This window comes from Halichoerus grypus, chromosome 4, assembly GCF_964656455.1.
Source record: "Halichoerus grypus chromosome 4, mHalGry1.hap1.1, whole genome shotgun sequence".
Classification (NCBI taxonomy): domain Eukaryota; kingdom Metazoa; phylum Chordata; class Mammalia; order Carnivora; family Phocidae; genus Halichoerus; species Halichoerus grypus.
In genome coordinates this window covers 132633070-132656611 of record NC_135715.1, presented here as the reverse complement: position 1 = coordinate 132656611, position 23542 = coordinate 132633070, and the positions used below count along the sequence as shown (strand labels likewise).

Sequence of the window (23542 nt, the reverse complement as noted above, 5' to 3'; positions counted from 1 at the left end):
GAGTACTATAGTATAAAAAATACTGTCCCAAACATACCAGATTGTTTATAATTACAGCTAATTTCCTACATACAGTACTGTGTTCTTGAAAACCAGGCATAATTTGGGTGCCTGGGTGGCTCAGTCAGTTAAGCGTCTGCTTTCGGCTCAGGTCATGATCCCAGGGTCCTGGGATCAAGTCCTGCATCGGGCTTCCTGCTCAGCAGGAAGTCTGTGTCTCCCTCCACCCTCCCCCTCGTGATCTCTCTCTCTTAAATAAATCTTAAAACAAAACCAGGCATAATTTATAATAGATCAGAAAAATCCCTAATTACCCATAACCTTTTAGACACAATCTTTGATAACTGTCCGAGTTTCTCAATTCTAGGGCACAATGTAAAAAGCCTATAGCTCTGGTACTTTAAGTTGCAATGAATACCACTACTAATTTATGGAGTTATGAGCACAAGTGGGAGCTACCACGATAGTGTTTGTTTTGTTTTGTTTTTTTAATCTGAGAGCTGTTTACCTGGGTGAGTTCACTTTGGGAAAACTGAGCTACACTTAGATTTTACGTAGGTTTCAGTACACTATATTGTACTTCAATAAAGTTTACTTTATTAAAAATAATAAATCAAAAACAAAACTTTACTTCTCTACCCCCACTTCTCTCAAAACTTAGTAAATATCACTGTCCAAATCAGCCAAGGCTGAAAACTTGGAATCATCTTTGGTTGCATTCTCCTTCATAGCCATTATCCAAACATTAATAAGTCACTTTGGCACTGACTTAATTTTAGCTTAAAAAATGCTCTCACCATCTTTACCATTATTGTCATTTCTTATCTAGAATACTGCAATTGCCTCCTAATTGGTTTCCCTGTTTTTACTTGGTCCTCTATTATCTATTCTCCATAGAATAACCTGAGTGGAGTGATCCTTTAAAAGCACAATTTACCACTTCATTCCTCTGCCTAATCTTTTCTTTTTTTTTATATATATCACACTTAATCAGAATGTCTTTCCATGGATTTTAAGAATCTAAACCACCACTGTCCAAGAGAAATATGAGCCACATTTATAGTTTTTAAATTTTTAGTAGCCACATTTTAAAAAGTAAAAAGGTGGGACGCCTGGGTGGCTCAGTTGGTTAAGCGACTGCCTTCGGCTCAGGTCATGATCCTGGAGTCCCGGGATCGAGTCCCACATCAGGCTCCCTGTTCAGCAGGGAGTCTGCTTCTCCCTCTGACCCTCCCCTCTCTCATGTGCGCTCTCTCTCACTCATTCTCTCAAATAAATAAATAAAAATCTTAAAAAAAAAAGTAAAAAGGTTAATTTAAATAATATATTTTATTTAACTCAGTATGTCCAAAATATTACTTCAACATATATCAACATAAAAATGTGATAAAGAGATATTTCCCATTCTTTTTTGGGTACTAAGTCTTAGAAATCCAGTGTTTATTAATTCAAAATAGCCATGTTTCAAGTGCTCAATAACTATATGTGGCTCATAGCTACTGTACTGGACAGCACAGCTCTAAATATTTTAGCCCTATTGACCTCTACAACTTCATCTAATATTCTTCTCAACTTTGCTTTAGATACACATGTTCCAGCTGTTCCTCAAACATCCCGGGGCGCCTGGGTGGCTCAGTCGGTTAAGAGTCTGCCTTCAGGGGCACCTGGGTGGCTCAGTCGTTAAGCGTCTGCCTTCAGCTCAGGTCATGATCCTAGGGTCCTGGGATCGAGCCCCGCATCGGGCTCCCTGCTCGGCAGGAAGCCTGCTTCTCCCTCTCCCACTCCCCCTGCTTGTGTTCCCTCTCTCACTGTGTCTCTCTCTGTCAAATAAATAAAATCTTAAAAAAAAAAAAAAAAAAAGAGTCTGCCTTCAACTCAGGTCATGATCCCAGGGTGCTGGGATTGAACCCCACGTTGGGCTCCTGGCTTAGCGGGGAGCCTGCTTCTCCCTCTCCCTCTGTCTCTCCCCCTGCTTGTGCTGTCAAATAAATAAATAAAATCTTTAAAAACAAACAAACAACAAACATCCCAAGGCCTAGTCCTTTATCAGGTCTTCCACATTTGTTGTTTCCTCCGTGTGGGATTCTCTTACCCCAGATCTTCACTTGGTTCATTCCCTCACTTAAGTCATTGCTGAAGTATCCCCTCCATAAAGAAAGCATCCCTGACCAGTATATTCAAAGGAGCAGCCCCTGTCCTCCAACACTTTATATCCCCTTACCTGCTCTATTTTTCTTCCCTGCATTTATTGCTAATTTATTTTATTATAATTCAAGTTTTTATATCTATTCTTCTTACTAGAATATAAGCTCCATGAGGTGATAAACCTCTTCAGTTTTGCTCCCCTCTTAATTCCTAGTGCTGTAAACAGGGCTTGGCTATGGTAAGAAATCGTTATTTAATAGATACATGATTATACACGAAAGGAGAGGCATGTGTGAGAACACAGTTTTGCAACATTGTTAACAAAAAGGAAACATCCAAAATATCCCACAATGAGAGAACAGCTGAATAAATTCTGGTATATACATGCTATTTAATATTATATAGCAGTTTAAAAAGTCTATATACTCTAACCAAAAATCCTATTACTTAGTTGAAAAGACAAAAAAAGCAATTTGCACCTAAGCATTGTGTTTACACTCTAAACTAATACTCTATTTCTACAGATAAAGAGTTACATAGCAAAACTGACAGCACTCCGCAGAAGGGACTGGGAGTAGGGATGGAAGTCAATGCGAGTCTTTAGCTTTAACTATAAGGTTTGAATTTTTGCATTGAGAATATATTCATGTATTAGTTTCCCAATTTAAAATTAATAAAATTTAGGAGCGCCTGGGTGGCTCAGTCGGTTGAGCATCTCCTTTGGCTCGGGTCATGATCCCGGGGTGCTGGGATCAAGCCCCTCCCCCAATGGAAACTAGGAAAACTACATGTGAATATTTATCCAAACTGGGTATTAAATAATTTTTCAGGTTCATGAATAAATAAATAAATAAAGGAAATAAACAGATTTGACTTCATGAAGAATTTTATTATTCCTATTTGTCAGAAGGAAATTAGAAAGTAGAAAACGGGTGCCTGGGTGTCTCAGTTGGTTAAGCCTCTGACTCTTAGTTTTGGCTCAGGTCATGATCTCAGAGTGGTGACATCAAGCTCCACGTGGGGCTCTGTGCTCAGCAGGAAGTCTGCTTGAGATTCTCGGTCTCCCTCTCCCCCTCCCCCACTCCGTGCACTGGCACACGCACACACTTTCTCTCAAATAAATCTTAAAAAAAAAAAAAAGTAAGTAAAAACGGGAAAATATTTTCAACAAACATGATGTGTTACTTTTTTACTGTAGAACGGTGCTTAAGAATGGGGTGCCAGAATGATTCTTCACTGACTAGGACCATCCTAACTCACTGCAGAACATCAATCTCCCATGGCCCTCTTGAAGTATCGGCACATCTGACAATCAAAAAAATCTCCCAAGGTTCTTCTGCCCCACCTTTGAGAACCAATACCATAGGGAACATGCACCAAACAATTAAAAGCACAAAAATCACCCAAGGGAACATGAACAATTTATAAGAAGTGAAATTAAAAATACAAACCGTATTAACAATTTTGCTAAGCAACTTGGCATTACAGACCAACAACTTTGAATATATTCATATTCATTCTAACCTTTAACACTTTAGTAATTCAGTATCTTGGAATCTCTCTGAAGGCAATCATTTTAATTAGCAATAATCGCGCCTCGGATAAACCTCATTGGCTACGATACTGCCACTGCGCAAAGCTGAAGGCAATCATTTTAAATGAAATATTCTTTGATTTTGGTTTAATAATTAGAAACAACCTACATGTCCAACATAACAGTTAAGTAAATTAAGAAATATTCATATGATGATCTATTACACTATAAAAATGCAATTTTTAAAAATATGGAAAAAATATTAAACGAAAAACATTATATTGTTAGAAAGATTTTAAGTATAAAAAAAGTTGGGGCACATGGCTGGCTCAGTCAGAAGAGCATATGACTCTTGATCTCGGGGTCATATGAGTTTGAGCCCCATGTTGGATTACTAAAAACATAAACTTACAGGGATGCCTGGGTGGCTCAGTCAGTTAAGTGTCTGCCTTCGGCTCAGGTCATGATCCCGGGGTCCTGGGATCGAGCCCCGCATCGGGCTCCCTGCTCAGCGGGAGGCCTGCTTCTCCCCGTTTGTGCTCTTTCTCTCTCTCTTTCACAAAAAACAAAACAAAAACAGAAACAAACAAACAAAAAAAACAAACTCAAATCTACCCTTTACCTTAAAAAAATTCACACGTAGTCACTGAAGTGCTTTTTATAATAGTAAATAAAAAACAAACTAGTTGTGCAGTAATATAAACTGGTTAAATAAATTATTCTCTCATGAAATGGATGATATTCATTTAGTGATTGGAAATCATATTCTTACATGTTAAAATCAGAGGTAACATTTTTCACCTAACAAAAATAAACAATACTGACCTCATACATTGTTGCCAATAGTAAAGGGGTAAATTGATACAATCCTTTGCCAGTTTGACAACACACAATATCACAAGTCCATTAAATACTTTCATTCAGTAACCCAATTTAGAAAGATTTTATACATATCCCACACATTTGCAAAATAAGGTATGTACAAGGTTATTCAAGGCACCATTGTTTCTGTGGTTAAAAGGCTGTAAATATAAATGTCCATAAAGAAGGAGAGATTACATAAATCGTATTACATCCATACAATGTACAAGGCTATAAAAGGAATGAGAAAGCAGTTTATGTACTGCTTTAAGTTTAAACTTTGTTAAGTTAAAAAAAAAAAATTAAAAAGCAAGGTACAGATATGGGTATGGCATGCTTTCTTTGTATATTTTTCAAAGAAGTAAAAAAATATGTATATATGTTTGCTTGTCTAATACAGAGGCAGCTGGTGGGAGAGGAAATGTGTGGCTGGGGAAGATGGGTAAGAAGTTTTGTTTTGTTTTGTTTTTTTTTACTGTATAACTAACCTTCTATACCTTTTCAGTTTTATACCACATGAACGTATTATTATTAAAAGTTACAAAAACTAAAAAGGAAAATTATCAAAAACTACTCATGGATGAGATATTCATAATATATTAAGTGAAAAAATTAAGTTAGCAAAAATTCCCAACTTTACACATAAGAGATATACGTTAAAAAGAGATGAAACCACTATGCTGAAGACTTATCTGTACCACCATGTTCAGTGGAGCATTATTTACAACAGCCAAGACAGGGAGACAATCTAAGTGTCCATCAACAGATGAATGGATTAAGAAAATGTGGTATATTTACATATATAATAGGATACTATTCAACCATAAAAAAACAAGGAAATCTTGCAATTTGCAACATGGATGGACCTAGAGGGCATTAAGCTAAGTGAAGTCAGAGAAAGACAAATACTGTATGATCTCACTTATATGTAGAATCCAAGAAAAAAAGGTATATAAAAAAATATATGTATACAAACACACCCTGCCCAAACTCACAGAAAAAGAAATCAGATTTTTAGTTACCAGAGCTGGGGAGAGAGGGTAGAGGAATTGAATGAAGATATCAAAAGATACAAACTTCCAGTTATAAGTACTGGAGATGTAATAAACAACATGATGGCTATAGTTAACTGCTGTATGGTATATTAGAAAACTGCTAAGAGACATTGAGCTGTGAGGTGCTGCTGTGGTGTGTTTAGAATCAGCACCATGGCAGAAGACATCAAGACCAAAATCAAGAACTACCAGACTGCCCCTTTTGACAGCCGCTTCCCCAACCAGAACCAGACCAGGAACTGCTGGCAGAACTACCTGGACTTCCACCGCTGTGAGAAGGCAATGACTGCTAAAGGGGGTGATGTCTCCGTGTGCGAATGGTACCGTCGCGTGTACAAGTCCCTCTGCCCCATATCCTGGGTGTCAGCCTGGGACGCCCAGCAGGGAGAAGGCACATTTCCTGGGAAGATCTGAACTGGCTTTACCCACCTCTCCTCTGTCCTCCCTCCTTCTCCCAGGGAGGTGAAGGGGGACCTGGGTGCATGGTGATCCCCACCCTGGGATTCTGAATCATGGCTTAACTAATAATAAATACTCATTGGAAAAGTGAAAAAAACAAAAACAAAAAAAAAACTGCTAAGAGAATAAATCCTTAAAATTCTCATCAAAAGAAAAAACATTTTCCTCCTTGCACTACATCAGACAATGGATGTTAACAAAACTTATTGTGGTAATCATGTACACTTTAAACTTATACTGTGCAATATGTCAATTACATTTCAATATAAGTGAAAGATAGGATTTACACCAAAATACTGATTATTGATTATAAATTATGCAGCATTATTATAATAGCCAAGACATGGAAACAACCCGAGTGTCCACTGATGGATGAATGAATACAGAAAATGTGGTATGTGCCCAAATACTGATTATTGATTATAAATTATGCAGCATTATTATAATAGCCAAGACATGGAAACAACCCGAGTGTCCACTGATGGATGAATGAATAAAGAAAATGTGGTATGTGCGCACACACACATAGGAATATCATTCAGCCACAAAAAAGAAGGAAATCCTGCAGTGCCTGGGTGGCTCAGTCAGTTGGGTGCCCAACTCTTGGTTTCCGGCTCAGGTCATGGTCTCAGTGTCAATGAGATGGAGCCCCAGGACGGGCTCTGCTCTCTTGAGATTCTTTCCCTCTCCCTCTCCACCCTCCTCTCGAAAATAAATAAATAAAATCTTAAAAAAAAAAAAAAAAAGGAAATCCTATTACTATGACAAGTATGGACCTTGAGGACATTATATTAAGTGCAGTAAGTTAGAGGAAGACAAATACTGTATGATCTCACTTATATGTACAATCTTAAAAAAAAACAAAAAACTAAACAAAAAACCTAAATTCATTTTAGGTCCTGGGGATGTAATGTACAGCATGATGACTAGTTAATAGCACTATACTGTATATTGCTAAGAGAGATGATCTTAAAAGCTCTCATCACAAGAAAATATTTGTAACTATGTGAGGTGATGATTAACTAGATTTAATGTGATCGTTTTTGCAATATATACAAATATCAAATCATCATGTTGTACCTGAAATAGAGTATCAATTATATCCCCCACTAAGCCACCCCAAAGATTTACACCAAAATATTAACATTGACTATGTTTAGGCCATGAGTTTAAGGATAATTTTTATGTACTTGTTTTCTGAATTTTCTTCAACAGACACTAAGTTTACAATCACGAATATTTTTAAAGAAACACTAAGGGGAGCCTGGGCGGCTCAGTTGGTTAAGCGTCTGCCTTCGGCTCGGGTCATGATCAGGGTCCTGGGATCAAGTCCCGCATGGGGCTCCTTGATCAGCAGGGAGCCTGCTTCTCCCTCTGCCTGCCACTCCCCCTGCTTGTGCACATGCTCTCTCTCTCTCTGACAAATAAATAAAATCTTAAAAAAAAATTTAAAAAACACTAATGAGATGTTTTGCTTATCAAAATAGTAAAGATCTTTTAAAAGACTAAAACAGTACGCAGCTCCTCTGCAAATATGTGAATCTCTTAAATGTTTACACCTTAAACTAGTTTTCACCTTAAACCAGTAAAATTCACACACTAGGTATCTCTTGTAAGAAACTACCCTTTTAGAAAGCCTTCATGTATAAAGTTAGCTATCAGTGCTCTTTTAAAGAACATATAATCAGAAGCAATCTAGTCAATATTACAAAAAAATGGTTAAATCGTGGTCTCTGGTTGAACAAAATATCATAGTTGTTAAAGTACTGCTATAAACATTAGTAATTTGGAAAATGTGTGTGATTTGTTAAAAAAATAAGATACGAAACAGTATATGCAAAAGCATTATAATCAACCACTCCTAAACTTCAAATTTAAAGATTTATAAAAAGAAAAAAAATTGAAAACAGTCATTATTGTGTTGGTTGTAAGACCAAGACGGTTTTTGCCTTACTGTACTTCATTCTACTTTTCTTTAATAAATATGATTGGTATTATAAAGAAAAAATTCATAATAAAAAATGCATACATAATCATCTAAGATTATAATGTACATGCCTATAAGTGATGATAATACATACTTAGGTTATACCATATAAGGATACTTTTCACAGAAATAGATTAAAATTAGTTTTTCTGAAGTAAATAAAAAATGCCTTAAATTCAAGAAAGATGACAGCAATTATTAAAAGCACTACAGAAATCTTAAGTATGTAAATGTTCTTGTTATAGCTAATGAAGAACAATGATGACAAAAAGATGGCTCAACACTATGTCTCTAATATTACTGAAATCAGATTCTACCTAATCAGAAATATAGTACATAGTATTTCCTCTATAATTATGATTTCCTGATATTATTCAATAATACCTAAAATCAAACATGAGATAAGCATCTGATCAATTTCTCACGTTTTCAAGAAAAAGTAAACAGAATATAATACTGAGAGATACCAAAGACACAATTCAGGGAAAAATCAAATCTATGGAATTTTCAACAAACTAATTCACGATGGGCGCCTGGGTGGCTCAGTTGGTTAAGCGACTACCTTCAGCTCAGGTCGTGATCCTGGAGTCCCTGGATCAAGTCCCGCATCGGGCTCCCTGCTCGGCAGGGAGCCTGCTTCTCCCTCTGACCCTCCCCCATCTCATGTGCTCTCTCTCTCTCATTCTGTCTGTCTCAAATAAATAAATAAAATATTAAAAAAAAAACAAAAACTAATTCACGAATTTCCTAATAGTATATAATGAAAGCTTTCAGAATAGTAGCCTGCTTTGTTGCAAATTTGTTTAACCTAAGTGAGTTGCAGCTATTTCCATAAAATTCAGATATTTTCTTGAAAAACAAAAATAATGTGCTCCACTCCTGTACAGCAATCAACATGGTCTGCCTCCAACTGTGGCCTGTTACTTGTTACTATTTACTATCTACTTGACCTCATGAACTCATTTCACCTGCCTGACTCCTTCAGAAATTTGAGTGATACTTAACCTCACCTACTTTTTTCATAATGAAAATACTTTTTACATAATAAAGCTAACAGACTCACTGAAAAAGTTAGATCATATAAAAATGCATAAAATCCTGACACTTAAGCTATAACTTTTAAAAATGTTCATTTTTCTAAGCAGAGAGAAATACAGTTGTTTTCCATGTTTATCCACAATATCATAGTTTTGTATGTCAATATTTTAAAATAGCAAATGCTAGGATGTGTAAACTTCTGTAACAAATATATTTCATAAAAACGTAAGAGGTAACAAATTCATACATAAAAAGTTTAATCTTGTAGTTTCATACATAAAATAATTTCAATATTCATCTTAAAGTAACATGAAGGATGGGAAAGGGGACAGGACAAGGACATAGGCAACTAATTACTAAAATATATGATAAAGGACACAGTATTTGCAACTAGGCAATAAATAATGCAGTAATTTATGACATTAGAAGAATTATTTAGAAGTTTCACACAGTATGAGGAGGTCAACAAAGTACTCAGTCTTCAAAAAGTAGACAGTAAATCTTTTAAACTATTAAGATTAGCAGGTCTTTGCCCTCTCTGACTCCCTTGGCTAATTCCTCTGTGTCCTTAAAGATTCAAATAGCCAGAGTACACTCTATGGGAACTTCACCTTGACTCTCTAAAGCTTAAATGATCCTCCTTTGTTTTAATCTTATTTTCATTGTCATAAACTTGTCTGTAAACTCTTCAAATTCAGTACCCTTGTATCTTCAACACCATGCACAAGGCCTGGCCCAGGACTACATTATCAAATGGAAATAATACTAGTAAATCAAGGCATGAGCAGAACTAGACTCTGCCTAAACTTCAGTACCCTCCTCCTATATGTACTGCTGCTCACATGGAATATTGCTAATTTTTATCTGTAGTCAGTAAATTCTTTTTTTTTTTTTAAGATTTTATTTATTTATCTGACAGAGACAGAGATAGTGAGAGCAGGAACACAAGCAGTGGGAATGGGACAGGAGAGCAGGCTTCCCGCCGAGGAGAGAGCCCGATGTGGGACTCGATCCCAGGACCCTGGGATCATGACCTGAGCCGAAGGCAGACGCTTAATGACTGAGCCACCCAGTTGCCCCGTAGTCAGTAAATTCTCCCAGAGCCTACCAGTCAGTAACCACCTTCTGAGTCTATTCCATAATTGAAACAGAACCTATTCCCTAGATCTGCCTGAGTTGCATTTTACTAATAAAATGTTTCTTTTCTTTCTTAATAAACAGAATCCTTTATAAGAGGGAGCATCTTCAGTTCAGGACTAAGAAATAAAGATGGAGGGGAACCTGGGTGGCCCAGTTGGTTAAACGTCTGCCTTTGGCTCAGGTCACGATCCCAGAGTCCTGGGATCAGCCCCACAACCGGCTCCCTGCTGAGCAGGGAGTCTGCTTCTCCCTCTCCCCTTGCTTGTGCTCTCTTTCTCTCTCTCAAATAAATAAAAATCTTAAAAAAAATAAAGATGGAAAGTTCTCGTCTGCTTAAGTTTAATAAAACAGGTAACAATTTTCACATAATATTTCCACCTCAGGCGCCTGGGTGGCTCAGTTGGTTAAGCGACTGCCTTCGGCTCAGGTCATGATCCTGGAGTCCCGGGATAGAGTCCCACATCAGGCTCCCTGCTCAGCAGGGAGTCTGCTTCTCCCTCTGACCCTCCTCCCTCTCATGCTGTCTCTCATTCTCTCTCTCGCAAATAAATAAAATCTTAAAAAAAAAAAAAATTAAAAAAAAAAAAGGGGCGCCTGGGTGGCTCAGTCGTTAAGCGTCTGCCTTCGGCTCAGGTCATGATCCCAGGGTCCTGGGATCGAGTCCCACATCGGGCTCCCTCCTCGGCGGGAAGCCTGCTCTCCCTCTCCCACTCCCGCTGCTTGTGTTCCTGCTCTCGCTATCTCTGTCTCTGTCAAATAAATAAATAAAATCTTTAAAAAAAAAAAAATTTCCACCTCTAAGTGCAAGCATATTAAACTAATTAAAACCATAGATCTTGAAGATTACTTTCAAAGAAGGCAATGTGACATTCACACCAGCCTCTTCACCCTACCCCCAATACAGTTCAGAGATCAAATGAGAAATGAAAATACTGTTTCAAAAACATTTTAATGCATTTATGAATATCATATTGCTAATTAAGCACAAACAAGTTAACATTCTGAGGCATCAGAAAAGACAACTCTTCCATATGGTGCCCCCTTGCTTAGTGTCTCTGATAGTCACAAACCACTGTGCTGGTAGAAACATGAACAACAGTGCATAGGCACTTCCTAAATTCTTAAATCTTTTAGAAAACATAAAGAGAAAAGCTGTAATGTTGCCAAGTTCGGTGTTAAAAATGATATTACATACTTTCTAAACATACAATATGAGAGCATAAAACTATGCTTTGTTAATACCGAAATAAAAAAGCCTATACTAACTGGGAAAGCCCTGCTAAACACTCTTAATATTGTACCTGCAATTACTTAAGTTTTTACAATGATAAGTGTATACCACTCTCTCCAGAGATACACCTACACCATACAATAGCTACATGTTAGTCAATGAGGTAATTCCTATACAGACTTTTAAAGTTTGGAGGAACCCTAATCTGGTCCAATCTTCTGATTTTATAGATTTGACAAGAGGACTAAAGAATTGCAGTGACTGGAGCAAGGTCATAAGTTGAAAAAAGCAAGAGTTTTCTGGTTAACTACTTTAACAGCTTCACTATAGAAAACAGCTTATTCACAAATATTCCAGATAATGGCTTTTTAATTTTACCTTCTACCTTATGACCATAATGCAATGACATAATTATGAATAAACCTTAAGCTAAAGTTTGTACATAATTAAGAGTAGCTTAATATATAAAGAGGCTTCATTCATTTTAAAAAATTAATGACTTAAGGAATCATTCATGTTTTAAAACAACCATTTTAATATTAAAAAAATTGATGCCTATATTTCTGGTACAACCTCTTTCAAGAAGAGGTTGGTGATTGCTTTAAGACACCTCTTAAAAGTGCAAAAGACTGGGCGCCTAGGTGGCTCAGTCGTTAAGTGTCTGCCTTCAGCTCAGGTCATGATCCCAGGGTCCTGGGATCAAGGCCCACATCGGGCTCCCTGCTTGGCGGGAAGCCTGCTTCTCCCTCTCCCACTCCCCCTGCTGTGTTCCCTCTCTCACTATGTCTCTGTCAGATAAATAAATAAAATATTTTTTAAAAAGTGGGGGGCGCCTGGGTGGCTCAGTTGGTTAAGCGGCTGCCTTCGGCTCAGGTCATGATCCCAGGGTCCTGGAATTGAGCCCCACATCGGGCTCCCTGCTCGGTGGGGAGTCTGCTTCTCCCTCTGCCTACTTGTGCTCTCTCTCTGTCAAATAAGTAAATAAAATCTTTAAAAAAAAAAAAAGTGCCAAAGATTTCCTGTCTGGTACTGAAAGTACAAAGTCCCCAGTTACGGAAGTTTTCTCTGAGTATTTACACAATACTCCCTGTAGTAAATTTCAAGATGCAAGATTGGCCCACAGAAATAAAAATACAGAGTTCTTATAGAGACAGTATATGCATTAAACCAGGGTAAAACCACTGACACTAAATAAAAACTAAAGCTTGGTGCTAATATTAAAGCCCCAAAAAAGTGAAGTAACACAATGTAGCAAAAATCTGCAACAAACTCTTCAAATCACTTGAATTATCTGTGGACTCCTAATGTGACAAGCTAGACATCTTATATATTAGAATACTGAAACTAAGTAATACATTATAATTCTATTGAAATACCCTATTAGTAAAAAAAAAAAATACGGGAAAACATCAACATCTGTTTCTTAAAAGAGCAACACTGGAAGAATTAATTGCTAATGGTTCATACTATTGATGACTAGTTCATACTATTATGAATGGCTACCAATTTTCCTTTGCATGCACAATGGATGTTGCCTAACAGAAAACCTAATTTAAAATATGCAAAATATCTAAAGGACAAAAACTTTACTCAGAGGCCACTGATAACTGCAAGGCCACAATAATAAGCACCAAAAATGAAAGGCCTTTAATAAGTCACAATAAATGTAATGTATGTTCTTTAGGAGAACCACTGACTTCTTACTGAAAATCAATTTTACACAGAATTTTTAACAAACCTGATTATTTATTTCTGAAGCCCACAGCTGATGATAGCCTGAAATCAAAATATTTTATAGATGAAGAAACTGAGGTTCAGAAAGATGGTTGAGCCAGAAACAAATCCAAATTTTCTAAACTAGGAAGTTTGCATACTTGTACACTGCTGAAAGCAGGGGAAGGCAACCCTGACAACAGCCTGCAAAGACAAAAACCTTAAAAGTAAACACAATTAAAAAAAAAAAAAAAAAAAAAAGCACAGAATCCTACCACAAGACCCATTGTGATTTCAGGGCACCTATAATCCTGAATAATAAACCTTAAACGATGTAAAATGAACTCTAAGAGAGAAGTGATTTATTATAGAAATAATCCTATCTAAAACGGTTAAAATAAAAAAAGGGGGAAATGCTAAAACGGGTAAATTTTCGGATACTTAAAAAATATGATGAGAAGCAGCCATTCTAGATATCCGTGCCTCTTCTGGATTTTACGGCACTATTGCGAAAATGTTCATACACCTCCTCACCCATCATTTTTACGAACCGGCAAATTACTGGCTTTTTTTTTTTTTTTTATACCGACACACGCACACATGCTTTCCCCTCCATTTGGTTTTAGCTACTAAAAGTTAACGGACTCCCAAAAGTCCCGAACATTTGTTTCTTGGACGTATTTGTCATCACTACTGCAAAAGCTTGGTCCTGAACAAAGTACTGCTGTAGGAATAAATTAAATCAACGGACAAAATGGTGCTTTTATAACATTTCCAAAATGACTAGGAGTTCTCCAATCCCGCAGACCCCAACTTAGCTCCTTAAAAGACTAAAGATGAGCCAAATTCGCACACTTCCCCCAAGGCATATGGAGCTCTGAAGCCATCGCCTTCCTCCTAAAGAGTAATTATCTTCTCCTAAAAGGCCTGCGCTGCTCACAGCTCCTCGGAAACGTGGGTGAACTTCGAGACAGCCCTGGGATGTAAAGGGAAGAGCCTGGATTTGTTTTAATCAAAAGGCCTGTATCACTTAACTATGTACGATAGCCGCTGTCTGTGAGAGGAAAAGATCGGAGTAGGAGGAAAGCCTGTTTTCAGTCTAATCTTAACCCCTGTGATCCAGGCTCCTCGCCCGCAAGTCTCCAACCCTAACCTGACAGGACATCAGGTTACTCCTTCCCCACCAATTCTCCCACCTACCCCGCATTAGCGATTAGTCTTACGATTTTGAAGCATCAAAAATCACCCTCGTTCCCTAGAGTTCAGGCCGCCGCTGCTGCCGCCATATTACAGCTTGTGCGGCAAAATGCGTCAGGGAGGGAGGTGTGCGCCCAAGTGAGAGGGCGGGGGCTGGCAGGGGGAGGACCATTTCCCAGGCCCGGGAGGCACGGCTGGAGGCCCTCTCCAGCTGCAACAGCTGCAAAGCCAGAGCCAAGGTCCTTGAGGGGCTTGTTCAGGGACCAGGCAGCCCAGATACCTCGAGGCGAAGACGGTTGGCTCCGCCGGGCCTAACGCGTCGACTCCGCCCCTCTCCTCGGGCTCTTCCCGCTCTCGTACCCCCGGATTGCTGCAAAGGACGCCACCGAAACAACACGGGCTTCGCGCCACCTACCTGCTCCTGTAGTCTTCACTTCTCGGGGTCCGGTCCTTTAAAGCGCTTCAAATCTACCGCCGCCAGAAAAGGCGCTAAAGCCCACTAACCGCCTCCCTCCCCCACAAGCCAGTCCCGGCGTGGAGGGAAATCGTCGCGCAGGAAGTACGTCACCGGTTGACCGCATCTCCTGGTGGTGTTCTTTTGCTTGCGTCACCTAAGCCCTCCCTGGAGTTCTAGGATATTGGTACCTGTTAAATACCTAGTTCATAGGTAGTAAATGCTTCTGGTGTGAGTTGATTGGGAACGTTTGTAACCGTCAAAATGCCATATTCTTAGTGAAATGAAGTGCTTCATCCAGTAAACATGTATTCATCCTCTGCCAGAGTATTGGGAAGGAAGCCCTACCTTTAAGGAGCTTCCAGTTAAGCTTCCAGTTAACGCTGTGACACAAGTTTTAAAAAACAGAAACGAACAAAGTGCTAGTTGAGGGAAAGAGGAAATTACATTAGGCGTTGAGGCTCTCTCTCCTTTAAAATTCTCACAGCAACACCATGATATAGGTTATTGATGCTTGTTTTACAGATAAGGAAATCGAGGCTCAGGAAGGTTAAGTGCCTCCTCCCCCCGCTAAATACACTGTTCCTAAATACCAAAGCAAATCTTTGACTCCAAATCCAGGGCTCTCTAGGGAAAATAGGACATATATTGTGTTTTAATTATTTTAAGAGGCAAGCATCCCTAGATTGGGTTAAAAAATAAATGCCTCTGTATTTGGAAGGAGGCGGGCTGACGACAATCCTTGTGGGGACACGGAACGTGGGGTAAATGAGTTTTAAAGGAACTAGCTAAAGGAACTTAGATTTTGTTATTGTATAGAAATATTTTTCACTCATTTAGGGTAGGTAAATTATCAGCAACAGTTGGGCATGTGATATATGTAAGGGTCTCGACCAATTTTAATAGCAGTAAAACTGAAAGGACAATCCCCCTCCATATCCCCACCCCACCTTAAGGCATTGCCTGTACTGCCCGAGAGCAGCGGCACACCAATTCAAATGCTAATCTCACCCGGAAACATCCTAACAGAAACACCCATAAATAAATGTTTAATCTAGGTAGCCCTTGGCCCAGTCAGGTTGACACAAAATTAACCATCACAATGGGTATTGCACAATTTATTTATCTGTTCTACTTTAGATGGATATTTGTTTTTGAGTTTTAGCTCTTATTGAATAAAGCTTCTGTGAACATTCTTGTATCTGGTATATTAGAGAACATATATTTCACTTATATGTTGGAAATATACCTAGGAATGGAATTGCTAGATTTTAGGATATGGGTAGGATCAGTTTTGGTAGATCCAAAGAATTTTCTGAAGTGGTTGTACAATATTCTTATTGTATATACCTTGTGATTCCAGTATTGGTGAGAGCTCTCATTTGCAAATAAACCCAGCTTGAGCTAGTTTAGGTAAAATTAGGAATGTATTGCTTCATGAAACAAAACTGTTGCACAGTGTGGTGACTTTAAAATGTCTATAAATTCTCTAATGTGACTTTCTTTTAATGAATAGTAAAAGGCAGAGTGACAGTGTGATTTTGGAGACTAGGTCATAATAGGCATTTTGATTTCCTCCTCGCTGTATGTCTTGGATCACTCATTCAAGGGAAAATCAACTGCCATGTCAAGAAGATGCTTAAGCAAACTATGGAGAAGCCCATGTGACAAGAAAGGCTTTTTGGCAAAAGTCAGAAAGGAACTGAGTCCTCCTGTCAAAAGCCATGTGAGTGAGCCGTTTGGAAGCAATCCTCCAACCTCGTTAAGGCTTCAGATGACTATAGTCCTTGTTGATATCTGACTTCAGTCACATAAGAAACTGTGAGCCAGAACCGCTCAGCTAAACTACTTCTGAACTTCTGACCCACAGAAATTGTGGGATGATAAATGTTGTTTTAGGTCACTATGTCTTGGGAAGATTTATTACGATAGCAATGGATAACTAATACAGAGAAGAAAGAATAGATTGAATATCAGGGAACTTGCCTCTTGTCTAACTTGGCTTGCCTGTTTTTTGGCTACATTCTCTAGACTGAAGAGGTTACTTCACATTTTAATAATCTAAGTCGCTGCCAGCTCCAATTATAAAACTCCAGAGAAGTGTTTGAGTAGCACTGTAGTGACAGCCCCAAAATTTGTACTCCCACTTACATAGTGAGGGGTGTTGCTGGGAAGTGTCTGACCTGCCTACATTTTTTTTTTTTTTAGCTGTCCCTTTGCATCTAAGTGAGGATAGGTGAATACTTTTCATCAGTGGAAAATAAGTGAAAATTATGTATATTACATCCAGGCCAAGATGTTTACAAAGTGCTATGTCTTCTCTCTGTCCTTTCTTCCTATTTTTGTTAGTTGGATCCAGAGAGTTTTAAGGCCCTGGGAGATTATAAAAGAAGTATAGTTTCCTGAATCTCCATATAATGAAAATTCCTCCACTGACTAGGGATATCCACACTGGAATGTGATATGATCAAGAAATCAAATTATGTTGATCCTAAAGGGCACCTGCACCACAATGTTTATAGCAGCAATGTCCACAATAGCCAAATTGTGGAAAGAGGCAAGATGTCCATTAACAGATGAATGGATAAAGAAGATATGGTATATATACATGGGATATTAGTCAGAAAGGATGAATACTTACCATTTATGTCGACATGGATGGACCTGGAGGGTATTATGCTGAGCTAAATAAGTCAATCAGAGAAAGAAAGTTATCATATGGTTTCACTCATGTGGAATATAAGAAACAGCACAGAGGACCATAGGGAAAGGGAGGGAAAACTGAATGGGAAGTCATCAGAGAGGGAGAAAAACCATGAGAGACTTTTTTTTTTTTTTAAGATTTTATTTATTTATTTGACAGAGAGAGACACAGCGAGAGAGGGAACACAAGCAGGGGGAGTGGGAGAGGGAGAACCAGGCTTCCCGCTGAGCAGGGAGCCCGATGCGGGCCTCAATCCCAGGACCCTGGGATCATGACCTGAGCCGAAGGCAGACACTTAACGACTGAGCCACCCAGGTGCTCCACCATGAGAGACTCTTAACTATAGGAAACAAACTGAGCGTTGCTGGAGGGGAGGTGGGTGGGAGGATGGGGATATTGGGTGATGGGCATTAAGGAGGGCATGTAACCTGATGAGCACTGGGTGTTATATGCAACGATGAGTTATTGAATGCTACATTTGAAACTAATGATGTACTATATGTTAGCTAATAGAATTAAAAAAAAAATCAAATTATGTTAGGTAAACCACTGACGTTTGGCTTTATTTATCACAGCAGATAGCATTACCCATCTAGTAGGCTATGGGCCTGAAGTACTAGATTTGGCCTAGCCTAGGTCATTTCAGTCTTTGTAGTGTGAAAAATGGAGTCTGATACCAAAAGAGGGGAAGTTGCTGGGCTGGGCTACTACAATTAACTTACCATTATTTTATTATTTTTAGAGATTTTTTTAAAAAGTATTTTTACTGGGGCGCCTGAGTGGCTCAGTCGTTAAGCGTCTGCCTTTTATTTTTTTTAAACATTTTATGTTTAAGTAATGTCTATACCCAACATGGGGCTTGAACCCTGAGATCAAGAGTCACAGTCTCAGGGTACCTGGGTGGCTCAGTCGGGTTGGGCATCTGTCTTTGGCTCAGGTCATGATCCTGGGGTCCTTGGATCAAGTCCTGCATCAGTCTCCCTGCTCAGCGGGGAGCCTCCTTCTCCCTTTTCCTCTCCCTCTGCCTCTCCCCCTGCTTGTGTGGTCTCTCACTCTCTCTCAAATAAATAAATAAAATCTTAAAAAAAAAAAAAAGAGTCACAGTCTCCACTGACTGAGCCCACTCCAACTTACCTTTTTTTAGAAGAATGAAAAATTTCGTTTCTACCCACAGAAAATGACAAATTATTGTTTGTTCTTATTTTCTTCTATATCACCAATCATATCATCAAAAATGTTAAACTTTTCAAAAATACATGCTTGTTGTCACATATATTTTACAATAATATAAGGTATTGTAAAATTCTGAACATTCCATAGAGGTTTAAAAATAATTGCCCCTTTTTCTAATTCCTTTCCCTTGAGATACCCAATAATATTCTAACTTTTTCTAATTCCTTTCCCTTGAGATACCCAATAATATTCTTTTCTATTCCTGTACTAACACTTAAAACTGTCTCTCCCTTCCTTCAACAAAAATGAGATCCCATCACACATATTACTCTTAAAATGCTTTTGTTTGCATAAAAATATATTATGAGCATTTTTTGATATCTATATACCATTCCATAGTATGGATATACTACAATATATCCAGCCATTCTTCTTTTTTTTTTTTTTAAAGATTTTATTTATTTATTTGACAGAGAGATAGAGAGCACAAGTGGGCAGAGTGGCAGGCAGAGGGAGAGGGAGAAGCAGGCTCTCCGATGAGCAGGGAGCCCGATGCGGGGTTTGATCCCAGGACCCTGGGATCATGACCTGAGCCGAAGGCAGCTGCTTAACCAACTGAGCCACCCAGGCACCCCTATCCAGCCATTCTTCTCTTGGACATTTCAGTTGTTTCAAGTTTTGGTTAATACAAAAATTACTGTAATAAACATCTTTTACATATATCCTTATGTATTGATGCTTATAAATCTGCAGGAAAGATAGCCAGAAGTGAGATTAATGCATCTCAGAATATGTACACTTTTCAATGTGACATATAGTACCCGATTAGTATCCTGAAAGGTTGAGGCACTTTAAGATTGTATAAAAATGGCTCTTTTCCTTCATGAAGGTTTCCAATTTTTTTTAGTTTTTGCCAATTTAATGGATGAAGGAATCTTATCATCTTATTTTGTAATTTCCTTATTGCCAGTGAGGTTGCCCTTTTCTTTTTAATTGAATACCTTTTTTTTTTAATTGTAGTAAAATACACAATCTTAGCTGTTTTTTAAAAAGATTTTACTTAGGGGCGCCTGGGTGGCTCAGTCATTAAGCGTCTGTCTTCGGCTCAGGTCATGATCCCAGGGTCCTTGGATTGAGCCCCGCATCGGGCTCTCTGCTCAGCGGGAAGCCTGCTTCTCCCTCTCCCACTCCCCCTGCTTGTGTCCCCTCTCTTGCTCTCTCTCTCTGTCAAATAAATAAATAAAATATTTTTTTTTTTTTTTATATATATATTTTTTTATTTATTTGAAAGACAGAAAGAGGGAGAGATGGAACACAAGCAGGGGGAGTGAGAGAGGGAGAAGCAGGCTTCCCGCTGAGCAGGGAGCCCGATGCGGGGCTCGATCCCAGGACCCTGGGATCATGACCTGAGCCGAAGGCAGACGCTTAACGACTGAGCCACCCAGGCGCCCCAATAAAATATTTTTTAAAAAGACTTTATTTATTTATTTGAGAGAGAGTGAGCACAGTGCGGGGGGGGAGAGCAGAGGGAGAAGCAGACTCCCCACCGAACAGGGAGCCTGACGGGTGACCTGGACTCCAGGATCATGACCTGGACTCTGAGATCATGACCAGAGGCTTAACTGACTGAGCCACCCAGGTGCCCCAATCTTAGCCATTTTTAAGTGTATTGTTCAGTAGCATTAAGTATAGTCACTTTGTGAAATCAATCTTTAGAACTTTTTGTCTTGCAAAACTGTAGCTTTATACCCACTGAACAACTCTCCATTACCTTTTCCCCACATCTCCTACTAACTGCTATTCTACTTTTTGTTTCTATGGATTTGACTACTCTAGGTACCTCATATGAATGGAATCATACAATATTTGTTCTTCTGTGTCTGGCTTATTTCATTTAGCAAAGTGTCTTCAAGGTTCATCCATGTTGTAGCATGTGTCAGAATTTCCTTTCTTTTTAAGGCTGAATAAAATCCCACTATATGTATATATGACATTTTCTTTAACCATTTATCTGTCAATGGACACTTGGGTTGCTTCTACATTTTGGCTATTGTACATAATGCTGCTACGAACATTGCTGTTTAAATATTTGCTCAAGTTCCTGCTTTTAATTCTTTTGAGTATTCAGAAATAAAATCACTAGATTACATGATAATTCTGTTTAATTTTTTTGAGGAACCACCATACTGTTTTCCCCACAGCAGCTGCACCTTTTTACATTCCCACCAGTAATACACAAGGGTTCCAGTTTCTCCACATCCTTCCCAACACTTGTTGTTTTCTGATTTTTTTAGTAATAGCCATCCTATTGGGTGTGAAGTGGTCTCTCATTGTACTTTGATTTGCATTTCCCTAATGATAAGTGATGTTGAACATTTTTTCATGTGCCTGTGACCATGGAGAAATGTCTGTTCAAGTCCTTTGCCCATTGAAAAAAATTTTTGTCACTGATTTGTATGAGTTCTTCATATTTTCTGGATATTAATCTATCAGATATATCATTTGCAAATATTTTCTCCCATTCTGTGGGTTGCCTTTTCACTCTATTAACAGTGTTCTTTGATGAATGAAAGTTTTAAATTTTGGAAGTCAAGGATGCCTGGGTGGCTCATTCAGTTAAGTGTCTGCCTTTGGCTCAGGTCATGATCCCAGGGACCTGGGATGGAGTCCCGCATCAGGCTCCTTGCTCAGCGGGGAGCCTGCTTCTCCCTCTCCCACTCCCCCTTGCTTGTGCTCTCTCTCTCTCTGACAAATAAATAAATAAAATCTTTAAAAAAAATAAATTTTGATGAAGTCCAATTTACTTAGTTTTTTCTCTTCTTGCCTGTGCTGTTGGTGTTATATACAACAAACACATTTTTACTGGCAGAATTACTCCAGGAGAAAAACATTCAAATTAATTTGTGAGGGGGAAGAAAACAGTCTCTGATGTTGGAGAAACTGGCCTAATGCTCATTGTTAAGACTCAATGTTATTTCGGGGTGCCTGGGTGGCTCAGTTGGTTAAGTGGCTGCCTTCGGCTCAGGTCATGATCCCGGGGTCCTGGGATTGAGCCCCGTGTCGGGCTCCCTGCTCGGCGGGGAGCCTGCTTCTCCCTCTCCCTCTGCCTGCCTCTCTGCCTACTTGTTCTCTCTCTATCTCTCTGTCAAATAAATAAATAAAATCTTAAAAGAAAAAAGACTCAATGTTATTTCAAACTATTCTGGCAGGGCTTAAAGCATATTGTCCTCCTGTTGGACATAAACAATCTCACAGAACATTGACATCAGACAAGGTCACTGTGCCACACAAAATACCAAAGATACACCTCTCATTAAATGAGTGAATGCTACTTCTTTACCAATTTCAGCTTTATCCCCCCGTTAGTCTGCTTTTCTTATACTTAGATGTATTAGATGCCCAATCATAGAATTGCCCTGCTTCCTTAGAGCACCCAAGATAGAGCAAACATTTTCTTCCTTAGACCTTCCCCAAAATTACCCAGTCAAAGCCCAAATCCTATAATAGTTTCTTTCTAGTACTCTTTTACTGAGCAGCTAAATGATTCCCTGCAGTGTGCATTTTCCTTAGCTGCAACAAGTAATAAACCTCAACTGCAGGCTTCTTGTGATTTTTGGCTGAAGGGCATTGACATTTGCTAGGAGGAAATTAAGAGCCATACTTTGTTACCCACTTGTTAGCTCTTGTAAAAGATGCTTCAGCTAGAATACAATTTTATAGCTATGGACTTAAATTATTACCTTAATTTTGTTCTCAGGTGTGATTTATACATAAATATATATCTTATGAATGCCCTAGACTGCAAGTAAAGAAAAAAGTTGCTAACAGTGACTAAACAAAAGGGTTTCCTTTCCGTACATAAACAAGATTCCAAAGGAAGGCAAGCTTCTGGTATTCGTTTCTTAGGCCAGTCTCCTTACAATTTTGCAAACTGGTGAGAAGGATATGAACAGGTCCCAACAGTGAAGAAACTATAGTTAGTCTCTTCTAGATAGTCCTGACACTATCATTTAGGCCTTATTGTTGCCAGGAGCTGGTCTGGCACTCATAGCTCAGCGTTGGTATTCTGTTGAACAATTGCAGAACACCAACATGAGACAAGGCCACTATCTGACTATGATGGAACAAGACACAGACAAGACCATTCCATAATCATACAGAACTGAGACCAAAACAAGAACATTGTCCAAATCACAAAAAATGACCAAACATCTACCTGTCCTGGCTTTTATGAGTGACTGCTCCCTCTTTATCAAATACAGCTGTAACCTCACTTCATTCCTCCTGCCCTATAGACAAAGTTTATTAAGTTACCCAATAATGGAATTATCCCTGCTTCCTCACAGCATCCAGTCCAGAGAAAAGCTCCCTTAGCCTCCCCCAAATCACTTAACACAAGGCTGAATACCATAATAAGTTCTTTCTAACACCTTCTTAATTTGACACTCCTTGGGGTGTGTTCTGCTTCATTGCAACTGGTCAGTAATCCCAACTTTAACTACAGGTCTTTGACTGAAGGGTATTGACACAGGTTATGCCCAGTTTCATCCCTATGCTTTTTCTGATGTTTGTTCTGAAACTCTATCTATTCTGTGCATTAAGGTCAACCTCAATCTTCAAATCTGTTATCAGTTGATCTGTTTCCAAACAATCTAAATCAGTGCAACTCAAAATGTGCTCTGCCATTAGTGGTTGTCTATGGTGTTGGAGGTGGGGGATGGGAAGTGACTGCTATTGGTTAGCTGGTTTCTTTTTGGACTTAATGAAAATATTTTAAAATGAATTGTGGTGATGCTCCACAGCGCTAAATTAGGAAAAACATTAAATTGTACACTGTAAATGGGTAAATTG

The 23542-nt window shown here is 38.7% G+C and overlaps 1 protein-coding gene, 1 non-coding gene and 1 pseudogene across 9 annotated transcripts in view; 1 reads left to right on the top strand and 2 right to left on the bottom strand.

The window, feature by feature from the left end:
- Positions 1-14911, bottom strand: part of PPIG (peptidylprolyl isomerase G) — a 51760-nt gene extending 36849 nt beyond the window's left edge. For 2 of the 8 annotated variants that reach the window (XM_078070958.1, XM_078070961.1), the window contains exons 1-2: positions 14776-14904; positions 4092-4232 (exon numbers count right to left, since the gene is read on the bottom strand). The gene's annotated coding sequence lies outside the window, so the exon portion shown is untranslated. Of the gene's footprint in view, positions 1-4091; positions 4233-14363; positions 14522-14775 lie in introns of those variants that run through there. The other 6 variants (XM_036071993.2, XM_078070960.1, XM_078070959.1 and 3 more) reach the window with 5 other exon arrangements.
- On the bottom strand, positions 3645-3786 carry LOC118522771 (U4 spliceosomal RNA). Its single transcript, XR_004910774.1, has one exon. It is a non-coding gene; the product is annotated as a U4 spliceosomal RNA (small nuclear RNA).
- Positions 5705-6168, top strand: LOC118522751 (cytochrome c oxidase subunit 6B1 pseudogene; annotated as a pseudogene).
- Positions 14912-23542: the final 8631 nt, after the last annotated feature.